General features: G+C 45.9%; 1 long non-coding RNA gene across 1 annotated transcript; it reads right to left on the bottom strand.

The window, feature by feature from the left end:
• Window positions 1-2,955: 2,955 nt before the first annotated feature.
• On the bottom strand, window positions 2,956-14,109 carry LOC309856534. Its single transcript, XR_014307260.1, has 3 exons — window positions 13,958-14,109; window positions 12,964-13,030; window positions 2,956-3,463 (listed from the first exon to the last, which is right to left on the bottom strand). It is a non-coding gene; the product is annotated as an uncharacterized lncRNA (long non-coding RNA).
• Between the last annotated feature and the right edge of the window lie 206 nt (window positions 14,110-14,315).

The raw sequence follows: 14,315 nt of genomic DNA, 5'->3' as shown, positions 1-14,315 counted from the left end.
AGGTATGATAACCAAGTCCCCATCTCGGCTCAGTGTGTATCCTTGGGACACAGCCTGGAGCGGAGCCAGGTGCGCTGACGGGTGGCCAGCTGAGGCGGCAGCAGCCTGAGGCTGGCATTTCCACTGGGACAACTGGAAGCCGTACTTCTCCAGAGAAGGACCAGGAGGATCTTAAAGAATTCTAGGGAAAAAGAAAAAAAAAAGTAAATTTGGGAACACTGATCATGTATTGTGTGAGCAAAATGACCAGAGTGTAGAATTTCCAGACTAAGGTGTCTGGGGCCAAAGGAATGGGTGGTGTTTGTCCGGGAGTGATGATGGGGGTCTGAGTTAGAAGCAGTGGTTTTTTGTTTGTTTGTTTTGTTTTTTAAGATTTTATTTGACAGAGACATAGCGAGAGAGGGAACACAAGCATCGGGATTGGGAGAGGGAGAAGCAGGCTTCCCTTCCCGCTGTGCAAGGAGCCCTATGCGAGGCTCGATGCAGGGCTTGATCCCAGGACCCTGAGATCATGACCTGAGCTGAAGGCGGACGCCTAACGACTGAGACACCCAGGCACCCCTAGAAACCGTGTCCTGCACAGATGTGGGGGTAGGACAGGACTATCCTCCACCATTCGTGAAAACAAGAGTCCTAGTTCTCTGGTTTGTCTCCCCTGTGATTCAAGTCCCATGAACAAGAGGAGGTTGGTTTCTATTGAATTTTCCTTTCTGAAAAAGGAAGTGCTGAGCCTCAGCTCTGCAACTAGGGAGCTCTGATTCTTCCAGCTTTAAGCCTGCAGTCCCAGCGGCCCAGCTCTGCAATATTCCCCGAACAAATAATGACAAATGAAATAGCACTTCGAGCCATCTGCTCGAGTTGATGCGTTTTGCCTCTGGTGTTTATAAACCTGCTTCAGTAAGAAGCAAAAACAAAGCCCTGAGTTTAGCAAAAAAGCATGGCTGGCTGAGCAGCCAGAAGCAATTTCCAACTCAGAAACACGACTTAATTTATTTTTATCCAGAATGTTTTGGGGCCGTGTGATTTGCTTTAGAGCAACGAATGCCATAAGCTCTGTACTGCTGGCCTCTGCTTTCTGAAGAGCCAAGAAAATGTGGGGGTGTCACAACTTTGAGGTCGTGTTCTTACGTCTCCGTGTGCCTTTGTTGCTGAAATGGGCAGGAAGAATCTTCGGGAACCTGTGCCTAACTAGTTCACACGGTGGTTCCCGGTGGTGCTTGGGAGGGGACTTTTCTGGATGACCCGTGGCGGTCCGCTCTGGTGCTTTGCTTTGGAAAATTCCAGTGCGGATCGTCCTCTGTTGACGTCCTCAGCGCTCTCACGAGATAGCATTGGCCGTAGGGTGTCTTTGCTGTCGAATAGGACGACGCAAAGACTGGATTATCCAGTTCTCCGAGGGCGGGAGGGCTCCAAGCCTCATCACCCTGCCAGGAAGGTAAAATGTCCTCATCCTGGGGCGAAAGCTCCGCTCCGAGAGCTTGCAAAGGCTTTCCTGGGGTGGCTCGGCAGGGAGAGGGAACCCCCAAATCTGTTTTCTTTGTATTACGGTGGGGGTCAGGCCCACGGGAGTCCGAAGTTCAAAAGCACTGGGCGGCGCGCGGGGCCTCTCCAGGCCGCGGGTCCGCTGTCACCGGCCTGCGGGGAGCCGGGGGAAGGAGCTCCGCGCCGCCCGGGGAGGAACCTATACCGTCTTCTGTCTCGGAAGAGATCGACGGCCAGTCACAGCTGCGCGGGGACTGTTTTGTAAACGGTCCTACCTTCCCCAGGACAACTGCTGCGCCCCTAGGGGAGCGGCAGAGAGGAGATTAAAGATGTTTTTTGTCCACAAACCGGTTCCTCTCGGTCCGAGAAAACCCCAGGCTGGGCTTTGCGTTTGCACGGTGGGGGATGCGACAGAGTTCAACAACAAAAAGGGTTTGAAAGCCATTCATTCATAGAATAAACTCTCGGTAAGTGTTGGATTTCTTTTCCCCCAATAGGTGATCTTTTTTTCTTCTGCATTTAGTTTACTACCAAAGCACAAAATCGAATGAAACTGCCCTAAATAAGAAAAGTGCAGCTTCTGGAGCTTTCGGGCCTTTACCAAATGTCAAGGGCAGCAATGCTGCTGCTTCCAGGGAAGGGCCTACTTCCAGGAGTTTTTCGGGTTTTAATTTTTTTTTTCTTTAACTTACTTTATTATTATTTTTTAAAGTAGGCTCCATTCGCAAGGTTGAGCTTGAACTCACCACCCGGAGAACAACAGTCACAAACTCTACCACCTGAGTCAGCCAGGCGCACCCCACCCCCCAACTCTGGTTATTATTATTATTTTTTTAATCATTTTTTTTAACGATGAAAGCCCATTTGAGAATTGCGGCCTGGCCGACAATTCTGTTGAGTCCTCCTCGGTCAAAGCACGCTCTTGCCTGAAAGGGCAGGCAGAAGGAAATGAATATGGAAGCATGTCCTCGATCATGTGATATCTCCAAGTTTTTGTTTTTGTTTTTTAAGATTTTATTTATTTGACAGAGAGAGACCACAAGTAGGGGCAAAGAGGCAGGCGGCGGCGGCGGCGGCGGGGCGGGGGTGGTAGTTGGGAAGCAGGCTCCCCGCTGAGCAGAGAGCCCGATGCGATGCGGGGCTCGATCCCAGGACCCTGAGATCATGACTGGAGCCGAAGGCAGAGGCTTAACCCAATGAGCCACCCAGGTGCCCGTCCCCAAATTTTCTGTACCCTGTCTGTTCTTCCTCCGCTGGCTCATTAATAACAGTTTCCAGCTTTGACGTCTCGCTAACCGCGTCACTCTCCATGGGTCCTGCTGGGAAGTCCCTTAGCCGGGAGCCGCAACGCAGGGGTAACAAGAGTTCACAGTGCTCCCTCCGGGAATCGAACCCACACAGTTGGACTCCAGGGCATAAACGCCACACCTCAGCATCAATCTCAGCATCAATCGGATCAAATTCTCTTTAAAGTTTTTTTTTTTTTTTTAAGATTTTATTTATTTGTTAGAGAGAAGGAATGGGCACTAGAGAGAGAGAGAATGTGCACACGCAGGGGCAGGGCAACAAGGCCCACTGAGCAGTGACCTGAGCCCAAGACAGATGCTTCACCAACTAAGCCACCGAGATGCCCCAGATCAAATTCTTTGTCATGGTTGTGGTCAGCGGCTGACTGGAATGATTTAGTAAAAATAGATGTCTCAGCGGCACAATAATTTGACTTACAATCTAGCTGTAAAATCTGACTGGTAACACAGAAGCCCTTATTTTTGTAGTTTTTTTAAGGCCTTCAGAAACAGCCATTCCAGTAGGTTCACTCAGGGCTTCCTAAAGGACTTCTTGGGAAACCTGAGCACCCCGTGGACAGCAGCTGTTTCCAGCAGCGGCTGTTAACTCCACCTTAGAAAGCACCCCTGTTCCGACTGAAGCATACGGTTTACAGTGTAGTAAGGACAGGCAGAAGTCTTCACAGGTTGTTCTCCTGTAAGGGATCGAAACAAGTCAGATGGATCAAGTAGGAAGCAATGAAGCCTCCTGCTGGTAGTAGACGGTTTTGTGCCCTTCTCTTTACCAATACCCTCAGCCTGTCAATGAACTTTTTTTTTTTTTTTTAAGATTTTATTTATTTATTTATTTGAAAGAGATACCGCGGGAGAGGAAACACAAGCAGGGCAAGCCGGAGAGAGAGGCAGACTCCCCGCTGAGCACAGAGCCCGATGGGGGCTCGATCCTAGGATAGGACCTGAGCCTTCAACAGAGGCTTAAGGACTGAGCCGCCCAGGTGCCCCTGTCAATGAATTTTAGGGTAAGGAATTAGAAAGCTGCCTCTAGGTAACCAGTTCTCAACTATGCCAGATATTACCATTTTAGTAACTGGAGAGCAGCACCAGTCTCTCATTAGCATAAATCTCCTTGATTGCCCGTGCATTCTACCCTGGAAGAAAATACATTTTCCCCATGGGACTCAAAGCTGTTTTCACTGGGGTTGAAAATAAATGCAACCCACAAGCATCATTTTCGCCCCGATACTAGCTCTTGTGGGGGAAGATAAATGTTGCTCACCACTAAGAGATTTCTGCTTCAAGAGGTTCTGATTTGACCAGTGATTAGCCAAAGATGCCAGGAATGCCTGATTAAGAAAACCTACACGGGCTGAAGTACATCAAAGGACACAAATCTTCAGTTTTAAGAGTAAGGTCAAGGGGGCCTGGCTGGCTCAGTTGGTAGAGCATGTGACTCTTGATCTCAGGGTTGTGAGCTCAAGCCCCTAGCTGGGTGTGGAGATTACTTAAAAATAAATTAAAAAAGGGGGGGGGGCACCTGGGTGGCTCGGTGGGTTAAGCCTCTGCCTTTAGCTCAGGTCATGATCTCAGGGTCCTGGGATCGAGTCCCACATCAGGCTCTCTGCTCAGCAGGGAGCCTGTTACCCCCCCCCCCTCTGCCTGCCTCTCTGCCTACTTGTGATCTCTGTCAGATAAATAAATAAAATCTTAAAAAATAATTAAAAAAAAGATCGAAGGATCTAATGTATGGCATGGTAACTATAATTAATATATTATTGTAGACGTGAAAGTTGTTGAGAATGGATCTTAAACATGCTCACCACACACACACAGAGCCAACTATTTTTTAACTATGCAAGGCGATAGATGTGTCAACTATTTTGATCTTGGCAATCATTCTACAACAGATATGTATATCAAATGATGTTGTGCACTTTATATACAATTATAATTGGTCAATTATGAACTCAATAAAATTTTAAAGTTTATTTATTTTTAAGTAAATAAAACGACTGAGGAGATAACTGAGCCAGCCAGGTGTCCCCAAAGATTTTTTTTTTTAATTTTTAGGTTTTTTCTATTGATATATAATGTATTGTTTGTTTCAAGGGTACAGGTCTGTGATTCATCAGTCTTACACAATTCACAGCACTCCCCATAGCACGTACCCTCCCCAATGTTTAATTTTTAAGTTTTTAAGTAATCAGTACAGATTTAAAAAAGCAAACTGGTAAGAATAACTAAAGAAGGAAACAAGATAACCAGATGGGAAGCTCCCAGGGGTCTTAAGGAAGGGATCCAGGGAAGGTGGGTTTCTAAACACTGTGCCGCTCTCCAAACCTCGCACCCTGAGGATCTGTTTGGTCAACATGAGGCAGAGGAGAGAAATCAAAACATCACAGTAAGATGCTCATAAAACTGAAATTGCTCCATTTAAAAGACAGTCCTATGAGATTACAGGATCTTTGGACATTTTAAAATTCGAATGTCCATTCTTTTATGATGATGATACTAGTGGGTTGTTGTGTTTTTTTTAATTCTCTAACTTGCCAAAACACAAAGTTGGCAAACCAATGTTGGTCTCCTTTAAAAAAAAAAAAAAAAAAGAAAGAAAAAAGAAAAGAACAAAAGTAATTCAGATCTAAACACACAAGCAGATTGAAAGTGAAGGAATGGAAAAACATTTATCATGCAAATGGAAGTGAAAAGAAAGCTGGGGTAGCCATACTTACATATCAGACAAAATGGACTTTACTTATATATGACAGAGAGAGTGAGAGAGGGAACACAAACACAGGGAAGCTGGAGAGGGAGAAGCAGGCTCCCCACTGAGCAGGGAGCTGGACGTGAGACTCCATCCCAGGACCCCGGGATCATGACCTGAGCCAAAAGCAGACAATTCACGACAGAGCCACCCAGGCGCCCCAGACAAAATAGACTCTAAAATAAAGACTGTAGGGGCACCTGGGTGGCTCAGTCAGTTAACTGTCTGACTCTTGATCTGAGCTCCAGTCTTGATCTCAGGGTCCTTGATCTCAGGTTCAAGTTCCATGTTGGGTTCCATGCTGAGAATGGAGCCCACTTAACAAAAAATAAAATAAAGACTAATGAGACAAAGAAGGACACTACATAAGCATAAAGGGGACAACCCTATAAGAAGGTACAACAATTATAAATATTTATGCACCTGACACGGAAGCGTCCAAATTCCATAAAGCAGCAATTAACAAACATAAAGGAAGAAACCAATCGTAATACAGTAATAATAGGGGACTTTAATACCCTACTTACATCAATGGATAGAACATCCAAACAGAAAATCAACAAGGAAAGAGTGGCTTTGAATGAGACATTGGACCAGATGGGTCTAGCAGATATATTCAGAACATTCCATCCTAAAACAGCAGAAAACACATTCAAGTGCACATGAAATATTCTCCAGAAAAGATCACATTAAACCACAAAACAAGTCTCAACAAATTAAAAAAGACATAAATCAAATCATGCATCTTTTCCGAAGACTATGTTATGAAACCAGAAAGAAACCACAGGGAAAAAACCTGGACAGAACACAAATATGTGGAGGTTAAATAACATGCTACTAAACAATGAATGGGTCAACAAAAACATCAATGAGGAAATCAAAAAACATATAAAGATGAATAAAAATGAAAACACAGAGGTCCACAATCCTTGGGATGCAGCAAAAGCTGTTTGAAGACAGATTACAGCAATCCTATCTCAAGAAGCAAGAAAACTTTCACAAAAGCGACCTAACCTTACAATAAAAAGAGTCAGGGGGAAAAAAAAGGACAAAAGCCAAAACAAGTAGGATGAAAAAAATAATATACATCAGAGCAGAAATAAATGAAATATAAACTAAAATACAATGGAACAGATCAATAAAACCAGGAGGTGGTTCTTTGAGAAGATCAACAAAGTTGACAAACCTTTAGCCACGCTGATTAAAAAAAAAAGAGAGAGAAGGGGGGACTCAAACAAAATCAGAAATAAACAGGAGAAATGACAACCAACATCACAGAAATACAAAGGATTATTAGAGTAGGTTATGAAAAATTATATGCAAACAAATTGGACAACCAGAAGAAATGGATAAATTCCTAGAAACATAACCTCCCAAAACTGAATCGGGAAGAAACAGAAAATATGAACAGACTGGTTACAAGCCATGAAACTGAATCAGTGATCAACAAACTTCCATCAAACGAAAGTCCAGGACCAGATGGCTTCACAGGGGAATTCTACCAAAATTTTATTTTTATTTAATTTTTTTGACTTATTTGACAGAGAGAGAGTAGGAGAGCACAGGCAGGGGGAGCAGCAGAGGGAGAGGGAGAAGCAGACTCCCCACTGAGCAGGGAGCCTGATGCGGGACTCAATCCCAGAACCCTGGGATCATGACCTGAGCCGAAGGCAGACGCTTAATGACAGATATGAAGGCGCCCCTCTACCAAACTTGGAAAGAACAGTTAACACCTATTCTTCAAAAACTATGCCAAAAAACAGATGAGGGAGAGCTTCCAAATTCATTCTATGAGGCCAATATTACCCTGACTCCAAAACCAGACAAAGACCACAAAAGAGGTGCCTGGGTGGCTCAGTCGTTAAATGTCTGCCTTGGCTTGGGGGTCCTGGGATCGAGCCCTGCGTGGGGCTCCCTGCTCAGCGGGAAGCCTGCTTCTACCTCTCCCACTCCTCCTGCTGGTGTTCCCTCTTTTGTTGTGTCTCTGTCAAATATATAAAATATTGGGGGGGGGAAGACACCACAAAAAAAAAAGAAGAGAGAGAGAGAGGGAGAACAGGCCAATGTTGCTGAGGAACACAAATGCAAAAATTCTCAACAAAATATCAGCAAACTAAATCCAACAGTACATTTTAAAAAATCCTTCTCCACAATCAAGTGGATTTATTCCAGGGTTCCTTATGCAAGGGTGGTTCAATATTCACAAATCAATCAACGTGATCCATCCCATCAACAAGAGAAACGATAAAAGCCACATGATCATTTTAGTAGATGCAGAAAAAGCATTTGACAAAGTACTACAGCCATTCATGATAAAAAACTCTCAACAAAGTAGGGGTAGTAGGAACACAGCTAAACATAATAAAGGCAATCTATGAAAAATCCACAGCCAACATCATCCTCAGTGGTGAAAAACTGAGAGCTTTTCCCCTAATGTCAGGAACCAGACAAGGATGTCCACTCTCACCACTTTCATTCAACATAGTCCTGAAGTCCTAGCCTCAGCAGTCAGACAACAAAAAGAAATAAAAGGCATCTAAGTTGCTAAGGAAAAAATAAAGCTTTCAGTATTTGAGATGACATGATACAATATATAGGAAACCTTAAAGACTCCACCAAAAATCTACCAGAACTAATCAATGAATTCAGTTAAGCCGCAGAATACAAAATCAATATCCAAAAATCTATTGCATTTCTATACACTCATGATGAAGTAGCAGAAAGAGAGATGAAGAAAACAACCTCATTTACAATTGCACCAAAAAGAATAAAATGTCTACGAATAAGCCTTTTTTTTAAAAAAAAGATTTTACTTATTTATTTGACAGAAATCACAAGTAGGCAGAGAAGCAGGCAGAGAAAGAGGAGGAAGCAGACTCCCTGCTGAGCAGAGAGCCCGATGTGGGACTCGATCCCAGGACCCTGAGATCATGACCTGAGCCGAAAGGCAAAGGCTTTAACCCACTGAGCCATCCAGGCGCCCCTAAACTTTTTTTTTAAAGGACTTTATTTATTTGACAGAGAGAGACACAGTGAGAGAGGGAACACACGCAAGGGGAGTTGGGAGAAGCACGGTTCATGCTGAGCAGGGAGCCCCATGAGGGACACGAAGAGGGCATGACAAACAGATAGTTCCATGCTCATGGACTGGGAAAGCCAATACTGTTAAAATGTCCATACCACCCAAAGCCACCTACATACTTAATGCAATCCCTGCCAAAATACCAAGAGCATTTTTCACAGAACGAGAATTAATCACCCTAATATTTGTATGAAACCACATAAGACCCAGAAGGGCCAAACCAATCTTGGAAAAGAACAAAACTAAAGATATCACAATCCCAGATTTCAAGATATACTACTGTGGTCAAAACAGTGCAGTACTGGCACAGAAACAGACACATAGATCAAAGGAACAGAACAGAGAGCTCAGAAATAAACCCAAGATTACATGGTCAATTAATCTACAACAAAGGAGGCAAGAATATGCAATGGGAAAAAGACAGTCTCTTCAACAAATGGTGTTGGGAAAACTTGACTGCAGCATGCAAAAGAATGAAACTGGACCACTTTCTAACACTACAGACAAAAATAAACTCACAAGTGACTACACACTTAACAGTGAGACCTGAAACCATAACAATCCTAGAAGGAAGTACAGGCAGGAGTCTCTCTGACATTGGCTATAGCAACATTTGTCTACATGTGTCTCCTCAAGCAAAGGAAACAAAAGCAAAAACAAATGACTGGGACTACATCAAAATAAAAGGCTTCTTCACAGCGAAGGAAACAGTCAACAAAAAGGCAAAAAACAAAAACAAAAACAAAACAAACAAAAACAAAAAACCAAAAAGGCAACCTACTGAATGGGAGAAGATATTTGCAAAGGACATATCTGATAAACGGTTAGTATCCAAAATATATAAAGAACTTCCACAACTTAAAAGACCATTATTTATACTAAACCACCACTTTGGTAAGAAAACTATACATTCACATACACACATACATATGTGTTTCTTTTTTATAATTTTTTTAGAAGAGTTTATTTATTTATTTGACAGACAGATCACAGGCAGGCAGAGAGTGAGAGGGAAGCAGGCTCCCCGCTGAGCAGAGAGCCCGATGCAGGGCTCGATCCCAGGACCCTGAGACCATGACCTGGGGCGAAGGCAGAGGCTTTAACCCACTGAGCCACCCAAGTGCCCCACATATGTGTTTCTTATTCCTATAACATCTTTGGAATAATTTTTAAAACACTGGGGGTGCCTGGGTGGCCCAGTTGGTTAAATGTCTGACTCTTGGTTTCGGCTCAGGTCACGATCTCCACAGCGTGGGGATTCTGCTTGAGACTCTCTCTCTCCCTCTCCCCCAACTCTGCTCATGTTCTCTTTTGCCAATAAATAAATAAATCTTAAAAAAAATTTTTTTTTAAAAACTAGTAAAATTGGTGACCTCTGAGGGGGGGGGGAAATGTATGTACATGAACTAACAACAGAAGCAACACATTTTTCAATACAAACCCTTCATACCTTTTGCTTTTGCAACATGTCTATATCATTAACACAATAAGATTAAGAAACAAATTACTGTCACTGAGATGATAAAATTATTAAAAATAACAAAATTATACAGCATCAAGAAAAATCCAAATAATCCAATTTAAAAATGGCCAGAAGCCATGAACAGACATTTCTCCAAAGAAAGACATCCAGATGGCCAACAGACACATGAAAAGATCCTCAAGATCACTCGTGGCATCAGGGAAACATGAATCAAAACTACAATGAGCTACATCACCTCACACCTGTCAGAATGGCTAAAATCAACACCACAAGAAACAACAGGTGCTGGCGAGGCTGTGGAAAACAGTATCACTGAGTCTCCTCTAAACCTTAAAAAGGTTGGGGCACATAGGTGGCTCAGTGGGTTAAAGCCTCTGCTTTTGGCTCAGGTCATAATCCCGGGGTCCTGGGATTGAGCCCCACATCGGGCTCTCTGCTCAGCAGGGAGCCTGCTTCCTCCTCTCTCTCTGCTTGCCTCTCTACCTACTTGTGATCTCTGTCTGTCAAATAAATAAATAAATCTTAAAAAAAAAAAAAAAGGTGGGGCACCTGGATGGCTCAGGGGGTTAAGCCTCTGCCTTCAGCTCAGGTCATGATCCCAGGGTCCGTCCTGTAGGGGGTCTGCTTCTCTGCCTCTCCTTCCACTTGTTCTCTCAATCTCTCTCTCAAATATATAAAAACTCTTTTAAATTAAATAAATATATATATATATAATATACAGAAATATATAAAATAATAATTACCATAGGATCCACTAATTCCACTGCTGGGTATTTATCCAAGGAAAACCAAAATACTAATTTGAAAGGATATATGCTTTTTTTTTTTTTACAGATTTTTTTTTTTAAAGATTTTATTTATTTATTTGACAGAGAGAAATCACAAGTACACTGAGAGGCAGGCAGAGAGAGAGAGAGGAGGAAGCAGGCTCCCTGCTGAGCAGAGAGCCCGATGCGGGACTCGATCCCAGGACCCTGAGATCATGACCTGAGCCGAAGGCAGCGGCTTAACCACTGAGCCACCCAGGCGCCCTTTTTTACAGATTTTTAAAAAAGATTTTATTTATTTATTTGAGAGAGGGCGCACAAGTGGAGGGGCAAGGGTTAGAGGGAGAGGGAGAGGGGCGCCTGGGTGGCTCAATGGGTTAAGCCACTGCCTTCGGCTCAGGTCATGATCTCCGGGTCCTGGGATCGAGTCCCACGTCGGGCTCTCTGCTCAGCAGGGAGCCTGCTTCCTTCTCTCACTCTCTATCTGCCTGCCTCTCTGCCTACTTGTGATCTCTGTCTGTCAAATAAATAAAATCTTTAAAAAAAAAAAAAAAAAAGAGGGAGAGGGAGAAGCAGGGAGCCCGATGTGGGGCTCGATCCCAGGACCCTGAGATCATGACCCGAGCCGAAGGCAGACGCTTGACCCAGTGAGCCACCCAGGCGCCCCCAGGATATACTCACCCTCATGTGTACTGCAGCATTATTTACCATAGCCAAGATATAAAAGCAATCTATGTGTCCATCAACGGACAAATGGAGAGGAACGTTGCGCTGTATGGACACACAACAGACTACAACTCAGCCATTACAAAGAAGGAAATCTTGCCATTTGCAACAACAGGGATGAATCTAGAGGGTATTATGCTAAGTGAAATCAGTCAGTGAGAAAAAGGCAAATACCATAGGATCTCACTCATGTGGAATTTAAGAAATAAATGAACAAAGAACAAAGAGAAACAAACCAAAAAACAGACTCCTAACTCGAGAGAACAAACAGATGGCCACCAGAGGGTAGGTGGGTGGGGGGGATGGATGAAATCGGTGATGGGCATGACGGAGGGCACTTGTTGTAATGAGCACTGAGTAATGGATCCAATTGTTCAATCACTATCCTGTGCACTGACAACTAATACAACACTGTATGTTAATTCTACTCGAATTGAAAAATAAAACTAAATTTTTTTTTCAAATGGAACCTGGAAATCTGAGAGCAGCTCGCCATGCTAAGTCAGTTAGGAAATGACGGATTCAAAATGACCTGAGTTGGAATGGGGTTGCGATTTACGGTCAAGAGCAGGGTGGGGCAGAGAGGCCGAAGGTGGGTATAATTTTCTGTAACTAGAAGACTTGACAGGTCAAAGGACCCCGGGCCAGTAAAATCTTATCTTGACCTGGTTTGTTCAGGGATCCACAGGCCCTGGGAAGATGCCCTGCACGTGGATTTGGAGACAGAGCCCCCCACCCAGAGATTTCTGGGTAGATTAAGGGGAGATTGGCTACCTTTCCTAGACCTGGCCATCGCCATGTGCCCCTCTCCCTTGGCGAAGGACCACGTTGGTCTGCTCGTCCAGGCGGGGTCTCTCCAGGCTCCCCACACCCTCCCCTGCCCCACAGACAGCCAGTCTCCCCTCTTCTTGCTTTATGTCAGGGCCTGAGCCCGGATGAGCCCGGAGGTTCCCTGGGGAAGGGTGGGGGGCGGTGCTGGAAGAACTGCTCCCAACCCAGCATCAGCAGGGAGCACTGGACACAGAGGAACCCCCAGATGGGGCAAGACACAGAGGAAAGGTACATGTGTCTCTATTGCCAAAATGTAGAAATGGATCGAGCGCCCATTCACAGCGGAACGGATAAACAGAATGCAGCACCACCATGTCCACACGATGGAGTTTTTTCGGTCACAAAAAGGGATGAGTTACCCGCACGCACTAGGACACGGATAAACCTTGGAAACATCACGCTACGGGACAGAAGCCAACGACCAAACATTCTAGGATTCCATTTGTATGAAATATCCAGAATAAGTGAATCCATAGGGACAGAAAGAGTAGTGGTTGCCTGGGGCTGGGAGAGGAGTGGGGCTAGGAAGTGACTGCAAACAGTACCGGTTTCCTTTTGCGGTGATCAAAATGTTCTGGAACTAGATGAGTGGAGGGTTGCACGACCCTGGGACTGTAAGGAAGCCAAGTGAACTGTCAGCTTTAAGGTGATTAAAACAGTGACTTTTGTGTTATGCTTATTTACACACACACACACACACACACACTCTCTCTCTCACACACACATGTGCCTTTCCTATCCGTCAACAAGTAAGTCTGGCACCCCTCCCCTACGGGTTCCACAGATACCCCCCTGTACCTTCTCCTTTAGCCAATTCTTCCCACCACCTCTCCCCCACCCCCATGCCCCAGTCAGTAACTACTGTGAACAGCAACCCACACCTGAACCGTGCTAGCCCAGGGGTCAGCTGTGGGACGGATGGTCGTCATACTCAATCACAGTGATTCTTCTCACCTGAATCCTTTGCTTCTGCCTCCTCACCCCAACCCTGTACTCAGACCTGGTAGGGGAGCTCTGGACAATCCCCTGGGGACCCCCGGGGCCCTGAGGCCCAGCGGTCAAAGACAACACTTTGCCGAAAACCCGAGCTACTGCCAAGGCTCCCAGATCCAAGCCAGCCAGTCTCAGGGTTGGGGGGTGGGGTGGAGTGCTGCCCTGAGGGGTGGGCCCTCCTCCCAGGTCATAGCCTGGCCTCCAAATAGGGGTGGTATGGACCCCATTGGGTGCCACCAACACAGGCCCTCCAGAGGCCCGGCCTTCTTCTCTAGCTGGTGTGCCCACCCTGGCTCGCGATCCTGCCCTGGCACAAGCACCCCGGGATCACCTACTAAGCCCCCCCCCACCCAAGTCCCAGACACCCCAAATCAAAAGCAGGGGTGTCCTGTAGGCTTTAGGAGGCTGACGGGGGGTCAAGTCCCCAAAGGAGGCCTAGTGCTAGGGAAGCTACCCTCCCCCGCTCCCCCCCCCAGGACCTCAGCAGGGGTCCCGCCCTTTGCCCGGAGGGGGGAGCTCACGGGTAAGGAAAACTCTTAGGTTCACCTGAAAGAGTTCCCCGAACTTCAGTGAGGAAGCCCGCCCGCTCCCTGCCCCATCACTAGCAGTCGTTCAAACCCGACCGGGGTCAGCGCCAGACCCTGCGGCCTTGACCTGGGTTCCGCCGGCGTGGACCGCGGTCCAGAGCACTTGCGCACAGAGCACCGGAAGTACCTGGGAGCTGGTCCAGCCGCGCCAAGCCGCGGTCCCCTTGGCAACCGAGCGCACGCGGCCGGTGCTCCGGGATGAGGGTGTGGTGCCCTCTAGAGGGCACAGGGCCGCAACAGCCGGGGACGGGGTCGACGCTAGGGGGCTCCTCCGCGCGCCGGAGGCAGGCAGGTGCGGGACCTAGGTGGACGCAGTG

This window comes from Mustela nivalis (genome assembly GCF_964662115.1).
Source record: "Mustela nivalis genome assembly, chromosome: X".
Taxonomy (NCBI): Eukaryota; Metazoa; Chordata; class Mammalia; order Carnivora; family Mustelidae; genus Mustela; species Mustela nivalis.
The sequence above is the reverse complement of the archived record's forward strand: the minus strand, read 5'-3'. Positions and strand labels throughout refer to the sequence as shown.